The 26,849-nt window shown below is 52.6% G+C and overlaps 1 protein-coding gene across 5 annotated transcripts in view; it reads left to right on the top strand.

Moving 5' to 3' along the window:
- The first annotated feature begins 713 nt into the window (after positions 1-713).
- Positions 714-26,849, top strand: part of LRFN5 (leucine rich repeat and fibronectin type III domain containing 5) — a 161,313-nt gene continuing 135,177 nt past the window's right edge. For 2 of the 5 annotated variants that reach the window (XM_073350303.2, XM_073350304.2), the window contains exon 1: positions 715-1,589. The gene's annotated coding sequence lies outside the window, so the exon portion shown is untranslated. Of the gene's footprint in view, positions 1,604-1,836; positions 2,039-26,849 lie in introns of those variants that run through there. The other 3 variants (XM_073350297.2, XM_073350301.2, XM_073350299.2) reach the window with 3 other exon arrangements.

Here is a 26,849-nt window from a genome sequence, read left to right as displayed (position 1 = left end):
CCAGGAGCGCTCCGCCGGGACCCCGCGCCAGCGCGCACGGCCCCTCGCAGCCACCGGCTCCGCCGCCGCCGCGCTCACTCCGGCTCCGCCTCGCCCCCTCCCCGGTTTTGAGCAAAGGCTGCTTAACTGATTGGCTCCCTCCTCTCGGCGGCGCCCCAGCCCCCACCCCGAGCCACCCCCGAGCAGGGCTGGGAGGGGGACCCGCCGCTGGCGCAGGTACCTCCGCGCCCTCTCCGCTCCCCGCCCCTGAGCGCACCCGGGACGGGGGCTGGCCCCGAACGGCGGAGCCCGCGGCAGCCCCTGGGCCCCAGGGCAGGCCGAGGAGAGCGAGTCCCTCCAGGTGCCCCGGGGAGACCCACGGGGGCTCCGACGTGAGGGTGGGCCCGGGCTGCGCGGGGAGCAGCTTTTGTGCCCTGTAACCCCGGACGCGCCCTGCCGGCCTCTTCCCCAGCGAGCATCTCCAGCGCCCTGGCAGAGCCGGCAACCAGAGGCCCCTGCCCGCTGACCCCGCTCCAAGCGCAGCCTTCCAGCCGCTGCCCGGCCCCCGGGGTGGGAATCCCCCGAGCCGGCCCCGGAGCCGGAGGCGCAGTTCTCCAGCCCGGGGGAGTGGCCTGGCGGAGGCAGCGCTGTTACCCCTGCGGAGCGGGCTGCGCCCCCGCTCTGCCCGGCCCAGGGATGCGGGGTAGCCCTGCCCGAGGCTGCCAGCTCCTCCGGCCCGGCAGGAAAGGCGCAGCGACACGCCCCCTCCCTGCCCACTCCCGCGCCAGCAGCGCCTCCCCGCGCCAGGGCGCAGCCGCTGCTCACACGCTCCCCCGGCTTCTCCCTGTCCCTGCGGCCCCGGCTCGCCGCGCACCGGCTGGGCAGCCCTAGCCCTGTCCCCGCCGGCGCTGGCGAGCTGCCCAGCGCGCCCCTGCCCCTGGCTCGCAGACACGTCTCTGGATTAGCGGAGCTGGGGGCGCCCGGCGCCGCTCTGCGCCCGCCCGCTGCGGCTGGAGCTGCCTTTCCCGGCTGCGCCGCGCCATCGCTCTTCTCGCTGCGGAGCAGGCGGCGGCTCGGGCTGGCACCAGGCTGCAAAGCCGGCTTCATGCTGCAGCGAGCGCCGCGGCTCCCGGGGGTCGGGCGGCAGCCGCCGGAGCTCGCCGCGGGGAGGATGGAGCCAGCAGCAGCCGGGGAGGAAACGCGCAAGGACCCAGTGCAGCCAGCTGCGCCCCCCTGCAGCGCCCGGGGCTCCGGCTGCTCCGCCTGAGGCTACCCGGCTCTCGGAGCGCCGCGGCCGGTGGGTCGCTCTCCCTTGGCTGGGGTGTGCATGGCTGCGCCGCGGACAGCCGGCGGGAGAAGCCCGAGGACGGAGCCCGGCCGCGCAGCTCGGCTGTAGCTCCCCGAGCGCAGGAAGAGCGCCCGCCTCCCGGGGCCATGGGCAGCGCGTCCCCGGCCCGCGGCGCTCCAGCCGGCGCCTGAGCCGGGCTGGCCAGAGGCGGAGCGCGGGGCTCAGCGCTGGATTATCCGGCGCCCAGCGCACGGGCGGCGTTAGGGGAGCGCAGCGAGGAGGCTCGGCGAAGCCCGGCGGAGCTCGGATTGCCCTGGCGCAGGTACACGCTGCAAGGTCAGCGGGGCGCGGCTGCGGGGTCCGCGGTGGGGGCGGTGGAGGGGCGCTGGCGCGGGCTGACCGGGCTGCGCCCCTGCCTGGTGTGCGCGGGGGGCCGCGCGGCTCGCTCCCTCCCTCCCTCCTCCCCCCGCCCGGCGCCGTGCGCGCCCGTGCAGCCGCCCTGCCTGCGCCCGCTCCCCGGGAGCCGAGCCGCCGCTTTGCACCGGGCGAGCAGCGCGGGCGCCCCCCAGCCGGACCGCGGGCGCCCCCCAGCCGGACCGCGGGCGCCGGCCGCCGCCTGCCTGCCGGAGGATGCGTATGCGGAGCGATGGCACCGGGCGGAGCAGGGACCGGCCAGCCCGCCGCCAGCCTGTGAAGCCAGCCCGGAGCCGCCGCAGCTGCACCTGCCGGGGGAAGTGCTCCGGCCCCGTCTTTCCCGGCTAGCGGCGCCAGGTAACGCGACCCTCCCGCGCCGGGCGCTGCGCTGCATTGCGGGCTGGGGGGAGCCGCGGGCGCCGCTCCGGGAGGCGCCCCCGTCTCTGCTGCGGGGCGGGGGGCGACCCTGCCCCCAGCCCGGGGCAGGCAGGGGCAGCCCGGCCGGGGGTCTGAGCAGGAGCCTTTCCTTCGTGTGGGGCCCCGCTGGGGCTGGAGCTTGTCCGGACACGGTCAGGGCTCCCCGCGCTGCCCAGGGGCACCGCTCTGCGCTGGTGCCAGGCTTGTGTCTGCCCGGGGCTCGCTCCCCCTCGGGCCGGGGCTGGGTTCCTCTCCGCGCCGGCTGGGGACAGAGCCTGGGGGTAGGGGCGGGGTAGGGGCGCGCACCCCGGGGTGCCAGGGCGGAAGGGGGCGCGGGCGGACTGAGGTCCCCGGTAGCGGAGCAGACGCGCACAGCCGCTGTCCTGCCAGCCCGGAGCTGGATCCGGACGGTGCTGTCGGGCAGGGACGGGACCTGCGGGGCGGCTCCCCGGCCTCGGACAGCGCCCTGGCTCCTGCCGGGGGAGCAGCGCTGCCCGACGAGTCCATCCCTGTTTCATGCCATAGTGAAGCCGAGCTTAATTCAGCTGGGAGCCGCGCCTGCGGCTCCCTGTCCCCGGCGGGGGGAGAGCGGGAGCTGTTGCCCGCCCCCCAGCCTGCCATGTCCCCGGCTGCACCGGGGCTTTCCTCGCACCCCGGCCGCTGCGCTTCTGCGGCTCTCCAGGCGATGGCAGGTGCAGCCCGCGCTCCGACGCCCGCAGCCGGCGATGCACAGCGCCGGGGCGCAGGGAGGGACCGGCCGAGCCCCGCGGGGGGGACAGGCCCCTGCGCTCCGTGCCTGCCCCAAGCTGTGGCCAGGTTACCCCGGCTGGGAACCCTGCGGCAGGAGGGGGCTTTGGGGATTGCGTGTGGCAGGGGCTCTGGGTCCCCGAGCCCGGCGCCTCCTGCCTGCGGCTCCCCTCGGGGCCCGTGGCCGGGGCTTGGCAGAGACGCTGAGGGTGTGAACCCCGCGGAGCGAGCCGGCCGGAGCCCGCAGCTTGGCCCAAACTGTCGGCTCCCCCGGGATGGCCCAGCTGGAGGGCGGGGGCGCCCGGGCGCTAATCCGCCCCATGCCCGCTCTCCAGTAGCCGCGGCCAGGCGCCCCGGTGCGCCCCGGCTCCGGTTTTGTAGCTGCGCAGTTTTCCCGTGCGCCAGGCTGGCGATGGAGGCGGGGAGAGGCGCTGGCCGCCGCTGGCCCTGGCGGGGAAGGGGGCCCACGGGGAGGGGCAGCTCCCTGGGGCCGGGGCGGGGTATGGCCGGCCTGCGCCCCTGGGGTCGAGTCACAGCAAAGTTTAGCCCCGTCTGTTCCACAGGGGATGCGTGTAACTCCCAGCCCATGGGCGCCGTCCTGCCGGGGCAGCCCCGAGCCTGGCGAGCTCGGCCGCTCTGTCGGGTGGCAGGGCAGCGACCCGGCGGCCGGGCTGCAGGCAGCTGGCTTGGGCCGGTGCCGAGGGGAGGCGCTTGAGGCTGGACTGGAGCTAGACTGCCCCGCTGGCGGAGCTCCGCCCGGGGAAGGGCTTGGCTCGGTGCGGCTGCGAGCGGGTCCTTGCGGAAGGCTGGGGTGGGAGGGAGGCGCAGATCCCGGCCGGGGGAGCTGAGGTTACAGGGCTCGGGATAAACCGCACGAGCAAAGCCCACAGCCTCCATTGCAGCCCGGGGCGGCATTTGCCCCCTGCCTCCCGGCTGAGGTGGGCGTGGGTGTTAAAGGGCAGTAGCTGGAGCCCTTACAGAGATCGAATTGCAGGGTGGGGAAAGCTCTTCTCCTGCCTGTCCCTTCCCTGTGGCCCCTTTCCTCTTTGCAAAGTTTCCCTGAGGCACTCTGCTCCCCGCAGGGAGGCAGGCGGAGAAGGGAGGAGCCATTTTGTGTTTTGTTTAAAAAGAAAGAAGCCATCCTCCGCCCGCGCTTGGAAGGGTTGGGCGGGGAGTCTCTCCCGGGGTAGCGTCCCCCAGGCAGGCCTCTTGCGTTTCCTGAGTATTTCTATGGAAAACAGGCTCAGGAGAGAGTGAGGCCCCCGTGGTAACAAGGACATCACAGCTGGGGAATAGCCCCTGGGAAAGTTGCAGCCATGCTGACTTGAGGAGCACAGAACACCCCCTTGTTCCTCAGCGCAACGGGGAGAAGAGGACCCAGTGAGTCCCCCGGAGAGGAAATGAAGGCTGAGGGTGGCCAGCTGCAAGGGTGAGGAAAACCAGTCAAAGGCCCCGGTCTGCAACTGTTATGCTCCTTGAGCAGCACTTACACACTCCCTTGACTCAGTTGGAACTGTTCTTGTGAGTAAGTGTTACTCGCCGTGAGTAAGGACTGCGGACTTAGTGTCCAGCCCCCCTGGGAGGAGCAGTGGTTGTCTGGAATTTGTGTGCGGACACCTCTTTGGTTGTACGACAGTGCAGAGATACTACCTGGGTACGGCCATAGAAGGGCATGGATAGGTCATATTAAGATTATTAATCACTTTGGGTGGGATTCTCGTCTCCTGATGTACTCAGGGTGGTGGCACCTTACTGCACAAGGCCTGTCGTTGCCTGCAGGGGAACAATCTGTGGAGTCAGGCTCTCGTCACCAAGAGTAAAGGTGTGGGCAGCTGACCCTTTAGTAGCTGTAATCCAATTCACACATCTTAAAATATTGCTCTCAGGAATAACACCTTTGCTCTAAATGCCAAATCAGTAGCTATGTCTCTGTGGTGTCAGATCTCTCCACGCAGGGCCAGATCCTACGTTCCCTCATTTAGAGAGTAGCCTCGCTACAACCATAGTCCTTTTGTTCATACATCGATAACAGCTGTCAATTATTTTATGGCAACAAATACAATGTTAAGTAGATCTTGGATCATTCACGTGCCAAGTAAACTAGTTCCAAGTTGGAATAACTGTTTTGTTAGAACATTCCACGTATCGCATAGTTTCCTGAACAGGTCAGCTGTTACTGGAGTGGATTCAAAATTACTGCTACTTAGTTCAGTCACCATCGAATCAGACGGAGCTCAAAGGCTTGTGAGTGGCAATGTGTAGCAAGAGAGTTACCTGATGTTCCATTTGTGATGAACCCATGGGCTGGACGCTTTGGTACAAGCTGAACTGGAGTATTTGTCGTCTTATAGATTTGCAGAGGCTCATTTCCCCCGAGGCTGTTAACTTCTGTGGTGGTCTTAGTGAGCGTCAGTACAATTCACAGTACGTGCATGGCCACTGATGAGCCGAGGTCATTAGGCCTTTGGAGAGAAGAGGAGAGACTGGGCATCCCATGAATTGTAGCCTGAGAACTTGGCTAAACACGTTTCCCAGACAGCATCTGAAGGAACAGCAAATGGCAAATGAAGGTGGTGGTGATGGGGGGGGGGGATTCCTAAAGCAGCTTTCCTGGGGTCTAGGGCCCCTGTAGGTGAAAAGACAGATCAGAGGTCAGAGTGAGAATTTTCAGCCACTGAGTTCAAAGGAAGCTGAATGGGTCCTCTGCTGACGTGGAGTTAGCAGACCAGCTGGTGAAGATGTTCCCAAGCTAGCAGAGTTTAACCCACACCCAAGTGTGGTTTAGAAAGGTCTGCAGAACAATGAAGAGCTCATGGCCCTCCATAGATGATCAATACTTCCTCTGCTTTAAGGCTTGACAACAGGTTCAGTTTTATAGAACAACCTTTCGACTACTCTCTGAACAAACATCCAGACCAGAAAATCATTATAAGAGCTTTGCCATTAACAGGCCAAGCAGAACCTGAGCCAAGCAGGAAATATTTGTCTAAATGCTACTGTAGCATTTTAGGGAAACCGTCTTCCATGCATTAGATAAAATTGGTGCTACTTTGAGCAGACATCACTGAATCTGTTCTATGTAGATGTGTCTAAATGTATTCCACATGGTCCTCAGAGACCAGTTACTAGCTGGGGTTAAAATTACTGTTAGCACTCTCCCATTACTGTGTAAAATGCACTGTTGAGTCCATTTGATGATTTTTTTTAACTAAGGGACATGAGTGTGGCTTTACATCAAATTAATCTTAATTTAATTCTCCAAAATGCTTAGAAAATGAACACGTTTTCACTATGTTCGTCTAAATCTATTGCAGAGGAGAAAATTAGTTGATCAGAAACAAAACTGGAGATCGGTGCAAGCCTAAAAATCCAGATCTGAACATTTGAACTTCTCCATTGACTCTAGGGATTATGTTCCTTACTTTCTGTGTAATAAACAAAACAAAAAAAAAACCCATCTTTAAAACAACAACAACAAACTCCCCTGAAGCTTCACTTTCAATAATTAAATGTGTACTTTACACTTAGAAATTTGTGCTTCTCATTCATTTGCTATCTTGTCTGTAATGCCCTTAAGTCTTAAAGGCCTGTTTGCAAACAAAATGGCAAACCTTGAGCTAACCACTCATCTGCCCCGCATTTATGCAGTTGCAGTGGGACCCATCCTTTACCTTTAACAAACGTAGAGTCTCTGGGTTCCTGTTGATGCTCACCTGAAATTCTCTGAAGGCTGATGACATCAGAGCACTGAAGTAAGGAAAGAACAGCTCTGTGTCTAGGACATACACTAAAAGAAACCAGGGCTTGTTTCCTGGATGAATAAACAGAGGAAGTTAGTAGCACTTTTGCTTCATAGCTAGAAAGTGACGGGTTAAACGCCCACCTTAGAGCTCAGGCTCCAATCTATGGCCTGTACTGCCCTACAATCCTGCGTGAATGCTGCGTGGGATGGTTAAAGGAACGACTGCAGCGAATTACTCCTGAAGAATGTAATTCTGAGAAGCAATCTGATCACTTATCAAGATAAATGTAGCAATGATTACTTTCAGGTATTTTCCTTGGAAAGCTGGCCTTTCCTGTCCCAGGTGTGAAAGATAGCGTCATGATACCGATGCATTCACAGTCTCAGTACATCTATTCTGCAAAAGGAGTTGGTAATGGTTACAGCTGTGGGAAGGTACATTTGTCTGGTAGCAGATATAGATCTCATGGGACTTTCCAAAAGAGCAGAGGGTCCCTCGTATGTTCACCAACCCCAAAACGGGCTCGCCTGTCTCCAGCTGAGGTGCATGTATAATATCAAAATCTGTCTCATTGGTCTACGGTCCATACCAGAATAATACTGATAATAATTGTCACTTCTGCTCCGGCATCTTTTACTGGAGGATGATAGAGCACTAAACAAGCCTCACAGCACTGTGTCAGGATGAATATTCACAGATAGAGGAAAGAGGGTATGGAGAGGTTATGGCCATCATTTTCAAAAGTGGCCACTGGTCTAAGATCACTCAATTTTGCAGGGTCTGATTTCAGTTATTTGGGGCTGGTGTCCTGAGTGCTCACAACTGTTGTTGAAGTCAATGGAACTTTGGGGTGCTCAGCATCTCTGATAATTAGGCCCAATTTGGGCCTCCACAAATCAGTTGGCCCAGTGATCTCCCAAGGTTGCAGAGTCAGCTGGTAGACGATCTGGGAGTCCAGCTCCCAGTTCTGTGCTCTACCAACCCTACCTGAATAATAATAATACTAATTAATAAAAAGAGTAATTTATTTGCCAGCTATTCCTGTTCTATGTTTAATAGCAGATGACACTAAACTGGGAGGAGAGGTAGATACGCTGGAGGGTAGGGATAGGATACAGAGGGACCTAGACATATTAGAGTATTGGGCCAAAAGAAATCTGATGAGGTTCAACAAGGACAAGTGCAGAGTCCTGCACTTAGGACGGAAGAATCCCATGCACTGCTACAGACTCAGGACCGAATGGCTAGGCAGCAGTTCTGCAGAGAAGGACCTAGGGGTTACAGTGGACGAGAAGCTGGATATGAGTCAACAGCGTGCCCTTGTTGCCAAGAAGGCTAACAGCATTTTGGGATGTATAAGTAGGGGCATAGCCAGCAGATCGAGGGACATGATCGTTCCCCTCTATTCGACACTGGTGAGGCCTCATCTGGAGTACTGTGTCCAGTTTTGGGCCCCACTCTACAAATAGGATGTGGAAAAATTGGAAAGTGTCCAGCGGAGGGCAACAAAAATGATTAGGGGTCTGGAACACATGAGTTATGAGGAGCGGCTGAGGAAACTGGGGTTATTTCGTCTGCAGAAGAGAAGAGTGAGGGGGGATTTGATAGCAGCCTACAACTACCTGAAAGGGGGTTCCAGAGAGGATGGAGCTAGGCTGTTCTCAGTGGTACCAGATGACAGAACAAGGAGCAATGGTCTGAAGTTGCAGTGGGGGAGGTTTAGATTAGATATTAGGAAAAACTTTTTCACTAGGAGGGTGGTGAAACACTGGAATGCGTTGCCTAGGGAGGTGGTGGAATCTCCATCCTTAGAGGTTTTTAAGATCAGGCTTGAGAAAGCCCTGGCTGGGATGATTTAGTTGGGGATTGGTCCTGCTTTGAGCAGAGGGTTGGACTAGGGGACCTCCTGAGGTCCCTTCCAACCCTGATATTCTATTATTCTAAAGCAGTATTTGATCAATTAAACAGCAGGCTGAATAATGCAAAAGATGATTTGCTAGATAACTTATTCATCAAAATTGGCAAAATTGAGTGAATATATTATGTATTGACTCATCTGTGACCAGCTGTAACCCCCAGCCTTAGAAATCGATGCCTGCCCCTAGGAAATCAGGGCCCAGTTCCTTGTTTTGTAAAGCTCTTTAGTGAGTTACAGTGTTGCTCAGATGACACTACTTATCAGCAAATCATTTTCTTATAAGTAGATAATTTGTTAACTTTAACCCTGTGTGCTTTTGTTTCTGAAAGATCTGTTCAATCTTCTCTGTGAAAACGATATATATTTTTGGACTAGTGACAGATAAAACTCTCTTCATTTTTACTTTGCCTCAGCTCTGTTTTGTGGCCACTTATCTGATGATTTTTGGATATTTCTTTCTACTTGCAAGCCAGACAGAAACCTCCATGCAGTTAAGGTGCTCATTATGGTCATAATATAAATGCTGAGATAAGTCGGCAGGTAGAAGACGTCAGAGGGACCCTGTCACAATGACATACTGGAATGTGGTCTGATGTCTGTACACCTGGCTTAGCAGGAGAATCAGTAGGATACTGTAACTTGAAACCAAGCAAGTCAGTAAGTCATAGAGGGTGAAAAGTCCTTTGGTAGATTTACCAGCCATGCTTTGTAATGGCAGCTGTACTGAAGGCTAGGGCAGCATTCCCAGTGGAGTTGGAGGCCGGCCTGTGTTTGAAATACTGTTTGTTGTGAAGTAACAGGGCTATTTTCCAAGGCAGGCTTGGAGATGGCTGCTCTGCTCCCACTGGCTTTTAGTTACAACTGGGTGTTAATTTGTCAGTTGAGTCGATTCAGATATTTCCTGGGGGTGGGGGAATTTCTGTCCCTCCCCTGCAACCCCAGAAGCGATCCTGTTCTCATCCCTTATCCCCGCACAGGGACCCCAGGTCTCCCTTAGCCAGGGAATGTCCCCATCTCTCTTACCCACACATCGCATGAGCCAGTGTCACCAGGAGGCAGATCCCTAGCAGACCTCCTCCCCCCACGCCCGCACCCTTGTGCCGTCCAGGAAGAGACTCCCCGTGCCCCTGGTCACAGCAGCTTTGGCCCGGCTGCCCTGCCATGTGGATGGCCATGGCCCGGGTCAGTTTTCAGTGGTGTTGGGACCACGCAACCAGAGCGATGCCCCAGACTGCCCTGCCAGCAGCGGCACTGACTTAGTGCAGGACCACTGCTTAAAAGTGTGGGCCAAGCCCCTCCCTCTCCACGGCCTGTGGGTCTTTCAGCAAGTGCAAAAGCCTTGGGGAAAGCCCCTTAGCTGTTCCCAGTTGTCACTAATGCAAGCTGCCCTATGAAACCTCCGACTCAGTCAAGGTATATATCACACACACCAAGAGCTATGTTATCGAATGTTGTTGAGGTTGCAAAGGGAAGCCCTCCAAAGGTAGGAAATGCCAGAATTCAGGTTGGCTGTACAACCACAGTTCAGCCCCCTCGTGGAGATGCCTTATGCTACAGTCCTTAATTACTTGATCACATGCAGTTTTTTCCCCACAAGACCTTGCCTCATTCATTGCACTGGATGAGCAGAACTCATTTAATGAGCAGCTCTTCAATACTTTATTTTGTGCTCATAGTTCATATGTAACCCCACTCCGCACTGAAAGCGCACTATTCAAACCCTTGGCTGAAGACACAATTATTAATTTCCTCATGTGTTTTTCTGTACCACTCATTACTTAATCTCTGAGTGCTTCACAGACGCGAATGGATTGATCTCACGATGCCTGTGAAGATGATGGTGGTGTTACCTCCATTTTACAGACAGGAACCTGAGGAACAGCAAGAGGAAAGTCAGAAGTCTCTGCCCATTTTTGGGTGCCCAGTTTGAGGTGGCGGGGACCTGCCTTTTCATAGTCCTTTGCATTCTGTATGTTCAAAGAGCAACTCGCATTGGCTTCGACTGCAGCTGTGAGCACTCAGCACTTCTGCCAATCAGACTCCAGGGCAGCGAGGAAGCTAGGAAAGCACAATTTGTGGCCACCCATGAAAGACAGATGTAAGCAGTGTCAGGATGAGCTCCACCCTGACATCTGGTGGTGAGGTGTGGCAAGTTGTGGAAAAGAACTTCAGGGGCCGATCTCATTTGCATAGGCACACCCACCACGCCTAGAATGAGACCATAGCTGCCCAAATGGTCACTTTGGCTGCTGTGGGATCCCCAGTGTCTCTGTTATTGGGGCAGGAAGAATAAATTGGTATTACCCTGATTATGGGAACTGTGCTTGGAACTGTACGTGGCCTTTTGTTATGATGGAGGGATTCACCATCAACTAAGTAGCACTCGCTAGGCAAGGGTCATGGGTTCCAAAACTGTGTGAATGGAGAGAGGCTGGGGACAAGTATTAGTACTTGGTGGCATGGGCCCCTTGGTGAGGGCCTTACATGCTGATTGCACTTCCTCCTCTCTCCACTGTGGAATATCAGAGCTAATTTTGATTTCATTAGAAGTCTAGTTATAGGCTGCTGAGCTCACTTTGGGCTGACAGTGCACCAGCACTGGGGCTCCCCTACTATAAGCTGAATTCACCTAAGAGCTGAAATCACTGAGTGTTGTGTTAAGTAGTGGGGGAGCCTGAAGATATATTGTGGAGCAGTTTGCGGGACGGCTGGTGAAGCAGTTCGATGCGGAGCAGTGTGTGGATGGCAGGAGCTGCTTGTGGGCCGTGGAGCTGAGTTCGTGGGGCAGCTGAGCGAAGGAGTTCGTGGGGCGGCTGACGGAGCGGAGCGCAGCTGAGCGAAGGAGTTCGTGGGGCGGCTGGCGGAGCGCCGCTATGGAGCTATGGGGCGGTCAGCTTCAGATCACGTAAGGTGCCTCTTACCCCCGTCCCATTTCCACCCAGGTTGGGAGGTAAAGCTCCGCCGATAAACTTTCGAACTCTGGGGCTGCCCTGACCAGGGACAGAGACTTTTGGGGCATTGGACTTTTGGGACTTTGGGTGATTTGGGGTTGCTGGACTCAAGAACCAAAGGGAAAAGGGCATGCCCCAATTTGCCTGGGGTGGGGTTGTTTTGCTCATGGGTTGTGTTATGAATCCTGTTGGTGGTGTTTCCCCAACATAATGCCACATTGTTTCTCTCTGTTATTAAAAGGCTTTTGCTACACTCAGACTATGTGCTTGCGAGAGGGGAAGTATTGCCTCTTGGAGGCGCCCAGCGGGGGTGGTATATATTTGTCCCAGGTCACTGGGTGGGGGCTCGAGCCGGTTTGCATTGTGTTATTGGAATGGATCCCCTAGATACTGAACCCGGCCCTTGTTGCTGCCAACTCTGACGGGCAGAAGGGTTACACATAAATGTAAGTGACTTGCCCAGCATCACATAGGAAGTCTGAGACTGTCCTTTCTCTTCCTGCAGTCCCCTTCCTCAGTCCCTGAAACACAGGGGGCGGGGGGTCCTACAAACAATGGGCTCCTTCACTACACAACTCTACACAACCATCAGTCCTGGGCACTGATTGAGGCAGATTCCCTGTGGAAAAATAGTTGTGATCATGTAGTTAAAGACTGTGTCATAATGCACAAGGGCATCAACCCGGAGTCAAGCAGGGCTCCTGGGCTGCTTACGGGGATGGAGAGCCAATCTCAGGAGAGGAGACGCAAGGAACTTGGCTTGTGTAGTCTTGCCCAATGAAGGCTGAGAGGGGAGCTGCTGGCTGTCTATCAATGCATGGGGCGGTGGAGGAGTAAACACCCGGGAGCGAGAAGAGCTGGTGAAGCTAAACGAGGGTATTGGCACGAGAACACGTGGGAATAAACTGACCAGGAATCAATGTTGACTGGACATTAGATGGTTTCTATCACTCAGAGCGATGCGGTTCTGGAACCGTGGGGACAGACGACCTATCTAGTCTGAAAACAGAGTATGAAAAGTCTATGAAGGGGATGCTCTGACGGCGCTGTCTGCGATAGCAGGGATGGGACTTCAAGACCCAGGAGGGCCCTTCCGCTCCTATTTTCTGTACTCCTAACTTAACTCTGGCATTCCCTACCTTGTGAGTGTTTGTGTTTGCTGCTGTGGTAATGTGAACGCTCACATAGTGTGTGTGCAAGTTTGGAGTTTTTTAACAACACAAAGTGCAAAGACAGCAATTTCATCGCTTGGCACCATGTTGGCACCCACATGGTTCATCAGCAGGTCGTACCCTTTAGATCCATGGCACAGACATCAGCCACTGGAGCTCCTGGAATAACTGATAGCAGTAGTAGGTTGTCACCCTCTGTTTGGACCAGCACTAGCGGGGGCTGGGACACCCTTTGCCAGTGGATCTCACTGGTATTTGCTGGCAGCAGAGGAATGGTGAGACTCAGGAATCCTGGTTTCACTCCAGATTGTAAAGGGAGCATGCTTTATGGGCACAGACCCTTCTGTCCCTGTTGTCCACAAGTGTGACCTCTTCTTCCCCACCCCCCAGGCTTGTCTCTTCCCCTCCTGGCTCCTCATCCCGGTCCTGCCCCTCCCTAGTCCTCCTCAGGCTTCTCATCCAATCTCCTTGCACAGCCCATTCCACTCTCACCCTCCGAGCTCTCCATCCAAGTCCCAGCCGTGCCCCCACACCAGCTGCTAGTCCCTACCCTCAGCCGCCTCAGCCCGGTCTCCCCTACCCTGACCCGGTTCCTTGTCCTAGTGTCTTGCCAGCCACTCTCAGTTCCCCCGCCCCCTGGCTCTCTCCTCATCCAGTATGTCTGCCCCCCACCCGTAGCCCAATCCCAGCCCCCCACCCCCGCACAGGCTCTTTGTCCCAATCCACTCCCTCCCCCCATCCTTTCACCCCAGGTCCCCGATCTGCATCCCAATCAGACATCCTCCTCCTCCTCCTCCTCTTCTTCACTGCTGCCTGGGCCCAGCAGAGGGAGCTTTAGGAGCCCAGGTGAGACAGGCTCCCTATTCTCAGTCCTGGGGCATGGCACCACAATGGCCCTAGGGGCTCCGAGCTGCCATCCTGGCTAGCCCCAGGCCGGAGCATGCTCAGTCGCTCTGTGGGCATATGGCCTGTGTGGTGCAGTCAGTGGGGAAGGGCTGGAGCATGCTCAGTGCAGATGGAAGCTTTGGAGAATTTAATTGCCAAACTCTAACACGTGTCTACTGAGCATGTGCGAACTGAGATTTCCCAGAGGGTCTTTACTTGGCCAATTTTGGGTGAATTTTCCCAGGGATGCAAGAGGCACATTCAGCTGGTGGTCGGTTTTGACGAGGTGAGGTCTGCAGGGTTTGGTTGGCAAGTATCACAAGCAAGTCCCCCACTGAAGTGATTGAGGGCCATGTTTTCAGATGTTGCCAGCGTCACATAAAGTGGCTATTGATGTATCGCAGAAAGACTCACTTTGTGCGTTTGGTGCCTGGGGTTATGGAAGTGCCTGTTAATCTTCAATACAATGTTTTAATTTCATCTTCCCGTCTGCATCGCGCAGGGCCTCTCTGAGTAGCTCCCGTCAAGGGTACCGGTGTGTGTCTGAGGGTTTGCGCTGTGGACGCTGGTCCACTGGGCTAAGGCTTTGCCGCGTTATGGCTGTGGAGCAGCAAAGCGGGTGATTTTCGGACTCTCCAAGCAGCCGATTAGTGCTGCTCTGGCTACTTTCCGAAACAACCCTGCTGATTTGCAGACACAGAGAAGGCAAGTGGTGGTTTGAAGGTCAGAGGAGCTGGCTGAACTCTGAATGCCCTGACCCAAAGGAGCACTCCAAAGCCAGCTCTCCCAAAGCAGAAGTTTCTCGCTGCAGGCCAGGAGAGCAGCATCTAAAAACATGGATCCCGGTCTGGGCCCCAGGCCTGCCTTCCTATACATTAGCACAGACCCCCGAGTCTGTGTGGGGTCCCAGTGGGACTCTGGGCCAGCGCAGGGGTCCCTATTGGCACATCCTGAGGCAGGATTGGGGCCTTGGATGCCTTTGGTCATGTCTGTGGTGTGAGGAAGAGCCCGTGGTCCTTCCCCCCACTCAGGGGCAGCGCTGGCATTTGGCTGCACAGGGATCTCCGTGCTGGTTGTGCGTAGTCCAGCGCACAAGACCCTCGTGGAGGGAGGCTGGGGCTAGGCCTGGCCTCGCAGGCAGGAGTGCAGCAGCTCCCGTCCCCAGCATAGCTGCAGCCTGGCAAGCTGGCTCTGGGTTTTAGGGGTTGGGTTTTTTTCCCCATAGCTTCATAGGCTCCAAGGCCAGGAGGGACCATTGCGATCATCCAGCACGGGCCAGAGAACGACCCCTAAAGAATTGCTGCAGCCGATCCCTTAGAAAAACATCCAGCCTTGATTTGAAAATCGTCACGGATGGAGACTCCACCGTGACCCTGGGTAAATTGTTCCAATGACTAATTCCTCGCACCATTACCAATGTACTTCTTATTGCCAGTCCGTATGGGCCTAGCTTCCACTCCCAGGGCTGATTCACTTCCCCAGCTGCTCTGTGCTCCACTTGCATAGAGCCCCAGTATTCATGCTCTCGGCCGGTGGTATGAATTCCGCCTGCGAATGAATCCGCCTCAGGATCTGTGGGGGATCTGAACGCTCCCACCCACCTAGTGGGCCTCCAAGCATGAGGAATCCCTCACTCTGGGTCTGGTTTTGATTACAAATAAGCCGTGGAATGAATCCAGTGGCTTGTGCACTGATAATGATTTTACAGGGCCAGTGAGAGTTGTTCGTATTTGGAACAGGAGAAGGCTATTCACATTTGTTTTTTGGTATGGAAAACAGCTAGTAGTAGGCAAAACTTGTGATATTTCCCCTTTCTTCAGTGAAGAGCTCTGGAGCTTTTAGCTGCAGGTAGAGCCAGACATATCTGTGATTGTTTATATGATTTAAAACGTAAGGGCAAGTGTACGCAGAATACAAAGGCAGTTCTTTTTTTAGCTATATCTCTTTATCTCCCTGGGAGAGCTTAGCACCTCTGGGTGCTTTTCTCAATTCCTGCTGTGTAAATCTTCAGTAATTCTGCTGGAGCTATTTCAAAATTACATTTATGTAGCTGGGAGCCAAATATGGCCCTTTGTCTCATTGCATTCTGGGACTGAATCCTCATTGAATTCCTGGCTTCGCTGATGGGTTAGGCCCTGATCCAGCAAAGCACTTAAGCACGTACTTAACAATAAACACATCAATAAACCCCTTGCAGTCCATGGGACTCTGCACAAGCTGAAAAGTATCACCTGCTTAAGTGGATCAAAGCCCTATTGTGTCTGCATCCTTAGGCCTTGTTCCTGCAAACATGTCTGCGCATGCCTGACTTCACCTATGTGAGTAGTACCATAGGCTTCAATACAATACATGTTCCTAAGAGTTTGCAGGGTCAGGACTTGGGTGAAAGATTTTTGGTTATAACGAACACAACAGACCAGTGCGAGTGCAGGGTATTGGAACACTGAGGTGTGCTGAAAGGGCTGACCTAGAGAGGAACTGAGACACAAAAGCTTATTTTCCAAAGCAGCTCTTTTGAGAATTGTTTAAAAATAACAAGGAAGAAGACATCCCACGAAGCGCTGGCTTTCAAGGATTTAGTGACTGGTAATATGAAATCACCGTGGCTAGAAATGTGGTGTGCAGGGATTTTGAATTACAAAACAGGTTTGCTGAAGCAGCTTCATAATACAAGCTTTATCCATTTATTTGTTTTTCTCTAAATGAATTTCCTGCTCAGAAACGGCTGCTGATTAATAGCCTGGCATGCTATTTGTTTTTAGCTGTATCTTCTGTTAAAATATTCTGTTTGCCAGGCTGAAGTTCAGGTCACTCTTTAAAATGACAGATATTTTGTAAATATCCATAAAATGTTAACAATTTCCAAGAAAATTCATAAAACAAATATTTTGAAATAGCTTTTCTATTAAAATAGTACCCTGCACTGACCAAAAATAGACAGCTTGAGTATAGGACACATTATTGTTTGTTTATAGAGCTGTCGGTCAGGCTGCATTGTCAGCATTAGCTCTGTTCCTTTGTGTCACAACCTCCACATTATTTAATGTACTACTTTGTATTTTTTACTATCAGCTAAGTTCTTGTTGATGAATACAAACAACTGGACTCAGTAAACATAATTCCTTGTAGGTAGCAGTGAAAAATCCCGTGCACATACAGCTCTACTGTATTTGAAATTAATCTGGTCCATTCAGATAACCAGCAGAAAAAATTCAGAAGTGAAATCCTGGCCATTTAAATGTTGTCAAGACTCCCAAAATGCAATGCAGAAACTAGACTCATTGCCAAGCTGGGTATACATGAAATCAGATATTCAAATGGTTCCCTGATATTCATGAATGCTTCCTTGATTTATGTCGAAAATGTTCAGAAAGGTGAAAGATGTAGGATGGGAGTGAAGGGCCAAAGCATGAGAGTTATCACATAAATCATACCTTGGAAGTTCAGGACATCCTACTGTGTTGTTGGACATCAGTGAAACTAAACAAAAACAACTTGCGGGAGGAACCCGTGTCACAGCCAGTGATCAGATTGCGTCCATGTGCTGACCCACAAGAACAGCAAACGTGTGCTGAAAGGTGCATGAACTCATGCTGTATAACATGCATTTCCCTGCTGTCACATATTGTGCTCTCTTTCACTCTTGATTTACCTGGAGTGCAAAGACTAGAGGTTACACTTGAATGCCCAGGTGCAGAAGCATATTTAGTATCAATGGCTTGATTGTGATCTCAAAGCCGTACACTCAGAGCATCAAAAAGTGAAGTAATCTACGTGTCTCTGCTATCTGCAGTCTCTGTCCAAAACTGTTTAGACACTTTTGCCCTTCATAAAATGTGTTACTCTTAAGTCAGTTACTCTGATCTAACATGCTTCTGCTAGAGAGTCCTCCAAACTGAATAAGATTTGACCAAAATTGCTATTTTTTTTAATGACTCAGTATTAGTTATTTGCATACTCCAGTCTGAGGCTAGCTTATCACTGGCATACCTCACAAGAAAAAAAACATATTCCATTGTGTTTGATGAGATAATTAGTGCACATGAGTCTGCCCAGATGCATAATCTATGGGGCACGGATTATATTTTCATGTGACTTTTCTCTTTCCAGCTCACAAATCCAGTGCTCAGGGGCATCCTGGTGGACACTCCCGGGGGACTTTGTGCTGCTAAACCCACTAATGGATTACCCCAATAGAGCCTGGAGAGTATTCTCTGTTCATTAAGTAATCCCACTGTAATTCAATTAGAGACAGGCTGACATGACCTGGTGGTGTCAGGATGCAGAACCTGGCCAGATCAGAGTCCTGAGCTCTGCTTTTGACCCAGTCCCAGCCAGGTGGACAGATCCAGATTTGCTTCTGGCATCTGAAGCAAAATGGCAGAAATCTCAAGAGAACAGCTCATCCTGAGAGAGGACCCTAATTCTGGCCTCCCCTTCTGCCCTCCAGCTCCCCAGCTCAGGGGCTACCGTCTTCTGTCTGGAAGGAGGGACCACAGGCCTCCAAGCTCCTGTGGGGCTCTTTAGGGGGTGACAGCTGAAATGCCAATGTGGGGTAAATGTCTGTCCCCCATGCTTACATCCCAGATGTTAGGGCTGTGGTATCACAAGAAGTCTTCAAGTCCGAAGTTACGTGGTCAGTCCCAGGTTTTCAATACAGACTGGAGCTCACTGGAAAACAAGATTTCAGTTTCGCAAAGAAAGTCAGGGTTTTGGAATTAGTTTCCATTCCAATGCGGAATGAAACCTGGACCTTTTGGAATTGTTCACAAAAAACGGGACGCCCGCCCATCCCATAATAGCCATGTGGTCAGGGCATTTACCTGCGATGTGGGAGACCCAACTTCACCAGCCACTTGAATTTAGGTTTCCCACCTCCCAGGTGACTAGCCTGGTGGTCAGAGCAGTTTCTGGGGTCTCTCTTTCTGATTTTAACCAGAAATTCCATCCGGAACTGAGAATTCTTTTTGATGAATTGGCATTTTTTAATTCAAAACGTTTTGTCAGGGAGTTCCCATTCCTATACAGAGTGTGTGTGCCCCTACTGACGTGTGCCTAGAGATACTGGAACAAATTTTGGTCAAGTGACACATGGAGACTAGGTGTTACAGGGATGGGCATGTTAGAAACACAAATACCAGTGCAGAGATTTGGACAGATACATACAGATGTGCAAACCCATTCAATTCAGTGAGGCTGCATGTGTGTGACTTAGCCCTGGTCTACACTAGGGGGGAATCGATCTAAGATACGCAACTTCAGCTACGAGAATAGCGTAGCTGAAGTCGATGTGTTTTAGATCAACTTAGAATCACTTACTTCGCGTCCTCGCGGCGCGGGATCGACGGCCGCTGCTCCCCTGTCGACTCCGCTTCCACCTCTTGTCGTGGTGGAGTTCTGGAGTCGGCAGCAGAGCGATCGGGGATCGATCTATCGCTTCTACACTAGATGTGATAAATCGATCCCCGATAGATCGATCACTACCCGCCGATCCGGCGGGTAGTGTAGACGTGGCCTTAGAGCATGCAGCATTTGGAGATTAAATTACAAGGATTTATGAGGAGAGGCTGAGGGAGCTGGGATTGTTTAGTCTGCAGAAGAGAAGAATGAGGGGGGATTTGATAGCTGCTTTCAACTACCTGAAAGGGGGTTCCAAAGAGGATGGTTCTAGACTGTTCTCAATGGTAGCAGATGACAGAACGAGGAGTAATGGTCTCAAGTTGCAGTGGGGGAGGTTTAGGTTGGATATTAGGAAACACTATTTCACTAGGAGGGTGGTGAAACACTGGAATGCGTTACCAAGGGAGGTGGTAGAATCTCCTTCCTTAGAAGTTTTTAAGGTCAGGCTTGACAAAGCCCTGGCTGGGATGATTTAATTGGGGATTGGTCCTGCTTTGAGCAGGGGGTTGGACTAGATGACCTCCTGAAGTCCCTTCCAACCCTGATATTCTCTGATTCTATGAAATTAAAGTGATCTTGAATCCCTGAGATTGCTGAATTGCTCCAAGGTTTCATTCTCAAGCAGAGGTGCCTACCATGAAATGCTGCCAACCTAACTTCAACACCTGGTAATATGTATTGGTCAGGTACCACAGAATAGTAGTGTTGGGTTACATATAATTTGTGATTGCAAATGGAAAGGGATATATATAAATCTCATATATCTGAGCATACTAACCTGCAACAAATCACTTTATTTCAACAACAATCTGAGTCATTAGGTACTGCTGTTATGTGGCCATATAATCACCAAGATAGAACAAGGAAATAAACTCCCAGAACCAAGGAATAATTTGTAATCCATGGAATAAATTACATTTAATTTGCACCATTTACTTTCTTACCATCATTCTGCCCACTAACCTCTGCCAAGATTAGCCATTCCGCCTTGCCAGTAGCTCTGCTGCTGTCTTTTATTTAAGGAGGGGAACAAAAAACGGAACTGAAGATAAAGGAAGTTCCTAACCCCGCCAGACTCCGTTTGGGGAGCACGGTAAAGAAGAGATGGTAAAGCACACTTATTAATAGATCCCAATGCTGGAAGGGGAAATTAAGTTGCTGAAAGTTTCCCCAACTTGAAGGGGAAAGGAGTCCAGGAGAGCTGGCTGTATTTCAAGGAATCCCTGTTGAGGTTACAGGGACAAACCATCCCAGTGAGTCGAAAGAATAGTAAATATGGCAGGCGACCAGCTTGGCTTAACAGTGAAATCCTAGCGGATCTTAAACATAAAAAAGAAGCTTACAAGAAGTGGAAGGTTGGACATATGACCAGGGAAGAGTATAAAAATATTGCTCGGGCATGTAGGAATGATATCAGGAGGGCCAAATCGCACCTGGAGCTGCAGCTAGCCAGAGATGTTAAGAGTAACAAGAAGGGTTTCTTCAGGTATGTTGGCAACAAGAAGAAAGCCAAGGAAAGTGTGGGCCCCTTACTGAATGAGGGAGGCAACCTAGTGACAGAGGATGTGGAAAAAGCTAATGTACTCAATGCTTTTTTTGCCTCTGTCTTCACTAACAAGGTCAGCTCCCAGACTGCTGCGCTGGGCATCACAAAATGGGGAAGAGATGGCCAGCCCTCCGTGGAGATAGAGGTGGTTAGGGACTATTTAGAAAAGCTGGACGTGCACAAGTCCATGGGGCCGGACGAGTTGCATCCGAGAGTGCTGAAGGAATTGGCGGCTGTGATTGCAGAGCCATTGGCCATTATCTTTGAAAACTCGTGGCGAACCGGGAAAGTCCCAGATGACTGGAAAAAGGCTAATGTAGTGCCAATCTTTAAAAAAGGGAAGAAGGAGGATCCTGGGAACTACAGGCCAGTCAGCCTCACCTCAGTCCCTGGAAAAATCATGGAGCAGGTTCTCAAAGAATCAATCCTGAAGCACTTGCATGAGAGGAAAGTGATCAGGAACAGCCAGCATGGATTCACCAAGGGAAGGTCATGCCTGACTAATCTAATCGCCTTCTATGATGAGATTACTGGTTCTGTGGATGAAGGGAAAGCAGTGGATGTATTGTTTCTTGACTTTAGCAAAGCTTTTGACACGGTCTCCCACAGTATTCTTGTCAGCAAGTTAAGGAAGTATGGGCTGGATGAATGCACTATAAGGTGGGTAGAAAGCTGGCTAGATTGTCGGGCTCAACGGGTAGTGATCAATGGCTCCATGTCTAGTTGGCAGCCGGTATCAAGTGGAGTGCCCCAAGGGTCGATCCTGGGGCCGGTTTTGTTCAATATCTTCATAAATGATCTGGAGGATGATGTGGATTGCACTCTTAGCAAATTTGCGGATGATACTAAACTGGGAGGAGTGGTAGATACGCTGGAGGGGAGGGATAGGATACAGAAGGACCTAGACAAATTGGAGGATTGGGCCAAAAGAAATCTGATGAGGTTCAATAAGGATAAGTGCAGGGTCCTGTACTTAGGACGGAAGAACCCAATGCACAGCTACAGACTAGGGACCGAATGGCTAGGCAGCAGTTCTGCGGAAAAGGACCTAGGGGTGACAGTGGATGAGAAGCTGGATATGAGTCAGCAGTGTGCCCTTGTTGCCAAGAAGGCCAATGGCATTTTGGGATGTATATGTAGGGGCATAGCGAGCAGATCGAGGGACGTGATCATTCCCCTCTATTCGACATTGGTGAGGCCTCATCTGGAGTACTGTGTCCAGTTTTGGGCCCCACACTACAAGAAGGATGTGGATAAATTGGAGAGAGTCCAGCGAAGGGCAACAAAAATGATTAGGGGTCTAGAACACATGACTTATGAGGAGAGGCTGAGGGAGCTGGGATTGTTTAGTCTGCAGAAGAGAAGAATGAGGGGGGATTTGATAGCTGCTTTCAACTACCTGAAAGGGGGTTTCAAAGAGGATGGCTCTGGACTGTTCTCAATGGTAGCAGATGACAGAACGAGGAGTAATGGTCTCAAGTTGCAGTGGGGGAGGTTTAGATTGGATATTAGGAAAAACTTTTTCACTAGGAGTGTGGTGAAGCACTGGAATGCGTTACCTAGGGAGGTGGTAGAATCTCCTTCCTTAGAGGTTTTTAAGGTCAGGCTTGACAAAGCCCTGGCTGGGATGATTTAACTGGGAATTGGTCCTGCTTCGAGCAGGGGGTTGGACTAGATGACCTTCTGGGGTCCCTTCCAACCCTGATATTCTATGATTCTATGATTCTAAGGGACCACTGTGATCATCAAATCCGACCTCCTATATAACAGAGGCCAAAGAACTGCCCCCATATAATTCCAAGAGAAGATCTTTGGGGAAAAAAAAATTCCTTGATTTACAAATGATCAGTGACGGAGAATCCACCACGACCCTTGGTAAATTGTTCCACTATCTAATTACCCTCACTGTCCAAAACCCACGCCTTATTTCCAGTCTGAATTTGTCTCACTTCAGCGTCTAGCCATTGAATTGTGCTACACCTTTCTCTGCTAGACTGAGTCCATTATTCAATATTCCCCCCCATGTAGATACCCATAGACTATAATCAAGTCATCCCTTAGCTGTCTCTTTGTTAAAGTAAATAGATTGAGTTCCTTGAGTCTATCACTGTTATTCATGTTTTCTAATCCGTTCATCATTCTCATGGCTCCTCTCTGAACTGTCTCCAATTTATCAACATCCTTCTATATTGGAGCACCAGAACTGCACACAGGATTTCAGCAGTGGTCATACCGGTGACGTATACAGAGATAAAATCACCTCTCTGCTTCTCCTCGAGATTCCCCCATTTATGCATCCCAGGATCGTGTTAACTCCTTTGGCCACAGCATCGTACTGGGAGCACGTGTTCAGCTGATTATCCACCAGGACCCCAATTCTTTTTCAAAGTCACTGCTTCCTAAGGGATAGCCCGCTTCCTATCGGTCTGGCCTGCATTCTTAGTTCCTAGTTATATTTTGTTGGCTGTCCCAGGCAAGCATTGCTGTATTCGTTCCTGGACCCGTGACAGGGTACAAGCTGCCATAGCTGGAAGTGAAAGCTGACTCCTGACTGAGAATTGGGATTTCAGTTAATGGTAGAAACCATTTCCTTCGAGCCCCAGCAGGCGTGAGATGCTGGATCTAAAAATCAGCAGATTGATTTCCAGAAACGCCTCTGACAGAAAATGTTTAAATTTTTTGAAAATTTATTAGCTGTAATTTTTCAAAAAGAACAGGAGGACTTGTGGCACCTTAGAGACTAACCCATTTATTTGAGCATGAGCTTTCGTGAGCTACAGCCCACTTCATCGGATGCATCTCTTAGTCTCTAAGGTGCCACAAGTCCTCCTTTTCTTTTTGCGAATACAGACTAACACGGCTGCTGCTCTGAAACCTGTAATTTTTCAGTTACTCTGAGGCCTTTATGTTGTAACTAAGGCAACCAAGTGTGCAAGGCAAAGTGTTACAAAACATAGTGTCAGTAACATTCTTCCGAAGTCTAAAAGTTTCTAAAATGGCTTTTTCTTCTGAAATCTGAGACATGAGCAAAACGTGACAGGTGCGTTAAGAGGCTTTTAGTAGCCCCTGCTTGGGAGGCCGGGCAGGCTTCCCTTCTGAGGAGTCTCACCATTGCAGGCCCCTGCCAGCACAGCCTGGTGTCAGAAGGTTGTATGGCAAAGGCACCTGATCACAAAATGCAGGTGACGATTTTCAGCTGCGTTCAGTGAAAACAAGCTCTTGGTGCCCCACGTTTTGGTGCAGCCAGGTGCTGTGGGGCACCGAGAGCTCCCTGCCTCTCCTGTGCGGGTGCAGTCTCTGCATAGACCCCGCCCTTGCGGAAGTGGGGCAGCCAGAGGCAGGAAAGGAGGGGACACTCCGGCGGGCGGCCGGGGGAATCTTGCCGAGAAGGTGCTTGGGGATGCTTGTAGAAAGCAGATTTGTTCACTTGCTGGGGGGTAGCACATGGCAGCCCTGATGCAATGAGGGGACAAACTTCTCCAAGCCCCTCGCCAGAGCCCTGGCCCCAAGACAATGAAATGAAGCAGACGAGGCGGACACCAAGGTGCGTTGCTTTGCGTGACGGTGATGAGCGACAAGAACGGTCTCAGTCCGGCTCCTGTTTAAGGCAATGGCAAAGCTCCTGCTGACTCTAGTGGGAGCGGGATTGGGAGCAGACAGCTGGAGGCAGCCCACGAGGAGGTGTAAATTGGCATTGGCTATGATGCAGCTGTTCCGATTCACACCAGCTGAGAGTCAGCTGATCCTCTGTCCCCGGCCAGCACGCATCACAGCAGCCCAGTCCCTTGGCCGTCCGGTTGGGGACTAGGTTCGTGCGGCTCGGAAGGTTTAAAATATTCTCAATCCCCTGCCCGCGTCCCTCTCTGCTCACTCTGCTGGAGACGCTTCGCACCCCAGCAGCTGCTTCCAGCCCTTCTTATCAGCATAAGAATATGTTCATCCAGTCAGGGAACAGAAACAATAGCGTGGGGCTTGTGTGACCAGTCACAGCTAAGCAAGCCAGCTCAGCTCAAAGGCTGGATGTGGAGTATCACACACCTGCAGCAAACTGCAACTGACCGTCTCTGTGCCTTTCCCTTCTCACTTCGGGTGGCGTAAAGTCATCTCTGATTTTTCTCCCGGCCCATGCCCTATCATTGCTCTTAGTATGCACAGGTAGTTAATGCTGTACATCACTTTGGGATCCCAGTAACTCTAGTAAAGTGGGTTGGACGGGAATAAGATAAAATCATGTTTCAGTAAGCTGGTATCTAAAAAGGCAGAAGATATCAATCCATGTTCGTGCTGGGAAGCCATTCCAGGATGAAGTTCATTGCAAGTTTAGCTCCTCTGGGCATCCTGGAACAATAGTCTCAGTAATGCATACGGTTATCAGTTAACGCTTGCCCGGAAAAGATAAGGGCTGCACAAATGAGTTCATGACAGCCAAAGCGGTGGAGGGGAACAAGAGGACCCTTGGCAAGTATGTCAATGGGGAAAAAAAATAAATGCTGGCGGGAAAGTCAGCCCATTATTGAGTGAGTGAATCTGTTCTGTTCCTTTCCTCTGGGGCACCTGGCACGGGCCACTCTCAGCAAGCAGGCCCCTGGGCTAGGTGGACCTTTGCTCTGACCCACTATGGCCGTTCTTATAAGGGCGGGGGGAAGTGGAATTAACAGTTCTACAATGGCTGTTACTGATTCACTTTAAAATGGATCTTTATCTCCTCCCTGGGCGTCATCTCTGCATCAGCCCTCCCTGCAGGTCTGCCTCTCTGGGACATGTCTAAATCTTTCTGCTTCTTTGTGCATAAATGTCTCTGGGATTCAAAGCTTTTCCTTTCTGTCCTCGGTTCAGGCCCATTTCACTCCTAGCCTGCTGCAGTTTTCTCCTCTCCGGCTTTGACTGCTGCACCTTTCCCCCAACTGCACAAGGCTGGTTCATTGCCCTGGCGCCTTGGTGCCCTGTTTGCGTTGCTTTCCAGGCTCCCTTTGCTCCACCACATCTAACAAGCTCTTGGCTTTGCTGCCAGGGTCTCTTATGGTGGAGTGGTACTTTCCCTTTCTGCCCTGCTGTCTAGGTAGGAGGCTGACCTCTGGCTTCCTTGCAGCTGGCTTATTCTCCTGCTAGCCTGCCTCTGCCGCAGGCAGCTTCGCACCTTCCCCCGCCCACCCCCTCCCCCCAACCATACGGCCGTGTCCATCACCGTATCTCCCCCAAAGCCCTCCTCAAGGCTCGCCTTGGCCAGGGTGGCCACAGAACTCAACTGCTGACAATGGCCAGGCTGGTGCTGAGCTGAGAATGCTGCTCACTCTGCAACCCGCACCCCCCATCTTTTGTCACCCTCCTGAACCAAGGCTGGGTGCTCTCTGGGGCGGGGGCTGCCATCTCACCGCACCATACCGGCCTGCACCGTGCCGTGTCGGCACTTGCGATGACCCCTGTGCCCTTCTAGTTCCAAGGGAGGCGCTGGCCGGGCTGCTCAGCGCGGTCCCCATGTGCTCAGAAGGAGCTGGCCCCCAGTCTGGGGTCAGGCAGGATTTCCCCCGTCGTCAGGCCGGCCTGGTATCTCACCGGGAGGCCCTGTCTGAGCTGGGGAGGGCTAGTCTGTCATATAAGGATTCAGAGAAGGGTGATTAGACTTCAGAAAAAATACAGAGAGAGAGAGAGAGAGGTTTTAAAAGGCCGCACCATTAATGCAGGTAGGTAATTTATGCTTTGTGTTTGGCTGTTCTCCAGGAGAGATGTGCATCGAGGAAGCGTCAAGGAGTGTAGCAATGGCCGTTGCAGTATTACCTTGGTACGTGCTGTTTAAACACCCAGAAACAGAAAATGGCAAAAGACTGGGTTGCTGGGTCCCAGGGGATGGGATGAGGACATGCCACAGAGGTGTTGAGAGAGGCCTTGTGCTCTAAAGCAGGGTTTCCAACATGCTAGCGCTAAAAGGCTCCTTCCGCTCCTGGCTTCTTGCAGCTAGTCCGTGCTCTCTATGTGCCAGGCACTAAGCCCATGTCGGCACGAACAGAGCTGCCTCCTCAGGCCATGGGCTGTTCCTGCCGTGCCCCGTGCCGTGGGCACTCCCCGCGCACTACAGTGCTACTCGTCACTATCTGGTTAGACGGGTCAGGCTACACTGCAGTCAAACACCCGCAGCTGGCCCAGCTCAGCTGACTCGGGATTGCGGGGCTCTAGCTGCAGGGCTGGACAATTGCTGTGTAGACATTCGGGCTCGGGCTGGAGCCTGGGTTCTGGGACCCGCCTCACTCATGGTGGCCCCCAGCTCAGGGTCCAGCCCGAGCCTGAACATCCACACAGAACTTGTACTGCTCCGTTGCCTGAGGCCTGCGAGCCCGAGGCAGCTGGCACAGGCCAGCCGTGGGTGTTTGGTTGCAGTGTAGACACCCACAGCA

This window comes from Lepidochelys kempii, chromosome 6 (assembly GCF_965140285.1).
Source record: "Lepidochelys kempii isolate rLepKem1 chromosome 6, rLepKem1.hap1, whole genome shotgun sequence".
NCBI lineage: Eukaryota > Metazoa > Chordata > Testudines > Cheloniidae > Lepidochelys > Lepidochelys kempii.
This window is presented reverse-complemented; position numbering and strand designations above follow the sequence as displayed.